The sequence below is a fragment of the Pteropus vampyrus genome, unplaced genomic scaffold (genome assembly GCF_000151845.1).
Source record: "Pteropus vampyrus isolate Shadow unplaced genomic scaffold, Pvam_2.0 Scaffold73, whole genome shotgun sequence".
NCBI lineage: Eukaryota > Metazoa > Chordata > Mammalia > Chiroptera > Pteropodidae > Pteropus > Pteropus vampyrus.
The window spans coordinates 571,991-574,896 of record NW_011888854.1 but is presented as its reverse complement, the minus strand read 5'-3'; positions in this window follow the sequence as shown (position 1 = coordinate 574,896).

Below are 2,906 nucleotides of genomic sequence, written 5' to 3'. Positions count from 1 at the left end.
GACTAGCCACATGACACATTGGTTACTAATACTGATTTTCTTCCTGATAATTTATTAACACAATTTAAAAAATACCAGAAAGATGGCAGACCAGAAAAATAACTTAAAGAGATCAATTTAAGAGTTCTTAAAAATATATAGACATTGCTATAAATATTAGATGCTTAAAATAATAATAAATTGACCAGGCAAAGCCCTGTGGTTATCTTTAAAAATCTGTCAAAACTCTTCAACATCAAATATGCATTGTAAAAAAATTGAAAAATAGTTTATAGAGGTAAATTTTTGATCTGTATGTAAATTCAGTAAATTTGGAAAATAGGCCATTTAAAAAACAATTTGTTATACTAATTTTTAAAGACTTTTTTAAAGAGCTGATTTAAGTTTATATTGACATTGAAAGTACAGAGATTTCTCATGTACCTCCTCCTCCCACACAGGCTGAGCCTCCTCTGTCCACATTTCCGCCACAGTGGCACATTCATTACAACCAGTGAACCTACATTAACACACCACGAGCACCCAAAGCCCGTAATTCACATTGGAGTTCACTCTTGTGTTGTGTACTGTATGGGTTTGAACAAATGCATAATGACATGTATCCATCATTATAGGATCATACAGAGTAGTGTCATTGCCCTAAACATTTGTACTGATTTTTACGTAATTTGCTGATTTATTTTTTTTAATGGACTTGACCTAGAACCCAGGGCATTGTCTGGCAAAGAGAAAACACTGCAACCGGGTCTTCTATGATTTCCTCATAGCTGTACTGAGATCTTACACAGTACAGGGGCTTAAAAGTACTTATTATCTTAATAAGTAAATTATGAATATGACAAAGGAAAAGTATTTAATTGGCCCACTTTTATGACGAAAACTAAATTTAATTACTACACCAAAGGTAAAAAGAAAGCTTTAAGTCTAATCCCAGGTGTAAAGGAAGAAGCAACAGTACCAGCCTAAAGAAATAACTGGTAGAAACATTATATTTTTTTCCTTAGAGTAATCATTCTGGGTTGCTTAAGTATCATCTTAATTGTAAAATTCATCATTGACATGTTATTAATCAGAGTTCTGAGATAAATAGAGGTAAAAATTCTTACATGTGACAGCTGCTCAACATTTGAAGATATCAATTATATCTGTCCCTAGGCTTTTATAAGCTAAGCATTCCAAATTTCCTCAAGTGTTTCATATGTCACATTTGCACTTGACTCCATATCTTCACATTATTCTCTATCATTCTAAAAGCATGACTCTCAGAGCAGGATATATCATTTCAAATGTGATCTAACTAGCATGTCTGCAACATCACTCTTCTATTTGACTGCATTTCTTTTAATGCATCCTGTTCATTTGTTTTCAACACTCCCTCCTCAATCCCTTAACAGCCAATAGTGACTTGCATTGAATTTGTGACCAACTAAATTCTCTAAAATTTACTTCACAGGAGTTGTTGTCAAAGATGCACTACTCTACATCTTTGAAAAATATTTTGATATAAAATATTAATTTTCATTTATTCCCCAAATAGGTATTTATTAAATAACGAATGAATACCTGCTATGCTACCAGTGCTATGTTAATCACTAGAAAGGCAGAAACAAATTACATTCTGTCTTTTTATTAATTACTTCCTAATAGACAAAGCAGAAAAAAAATTTTTGAGTATGTTTCAAAAATAGATCACACATGTTGATAAACAAGCAAACAATACCCAGAGAAATATAAATGCTAAGACATTCAGTTTAAATACAATCCTTACGGAAGGTTTAAGAAGAGATAATATTTAACTTAGAACATGGCAGGAATCTACCTTTCAAGTTATGGCAGAATAAAAATGTCCACAAATTCACTGATACTTGTCATATCAGGAAGTGGAATTTCTGTATCCTGATTTTGGTGAGATATACAAATTCATATAAATGAAACTACAAACACACATGCACACATACACACACGAGTACTTGTAAAATGGATCAAATCTAAATGAGACTTAAAGTTTGTACTATTGTCAATGTACTGGATTTGATTTTATAATTATTGTTATGCCAGCTGTCACCATTGGGGAAAGTGGGTGAAGGGTACCCAAGACCATGTTGTGCTATTCTTTATAACTTCCTCAAAATCTATAACTATTATTATATGCAAAGGTAAAGAAAACAGAGGTTATATTAGATTATTTGTGAATTTAGGGAGAAAATAGAATCTTATCATGAAGGTTTCAAGTACTATAAAAATACTAATTATAATCACAAGTGACTTCAGCCAAGTAGTATTTTTAACTGGACTTATTAGAAAGATAATTTATCTTGCAATTCCTAAATTATGTATTAAAATTACATAAACATCCTGCATATAATTAGCATTATATCCTCTCTCTTTGCTCACTAAAGGAACAGGTTGTTCTAGCTTATAGACATGATTAATATCTTTACATCAGTCAGTTAGACATTATCTTCATGGATAATCGTCCATGTATTCTAGCACAGTGAGCCTGGGCTATCTGACAATAATGCAAACTTCTAGAAACTGAGTTATTTTCATGTAAACAATTACATTTATACAGAGAGGAGGAGGAAGACAAGGAAAAACACCATGGTGCTCAAAAGAGCCATGTTTCATTGCTTAAGAATAATTATGTTCCATATACGATTGAAACATTTCGCAGAGAAATGGCTGATGAGTGTACTTAACTTATATATACTTCAATTAACGTACTTCTAAGGAAAGAGAATAAAATATATGAATGATATATACTTCTATTTTATTCCTATAAGATCAATCTTGCGTAATTTCATTTTTTTCTTTTAAAAATTATTAGAATTTAAAATTGAACACAGGAAAAATATTTTTGACACAAATCATTTTAATACTTAATGATATTATCAGAGGATAATTAA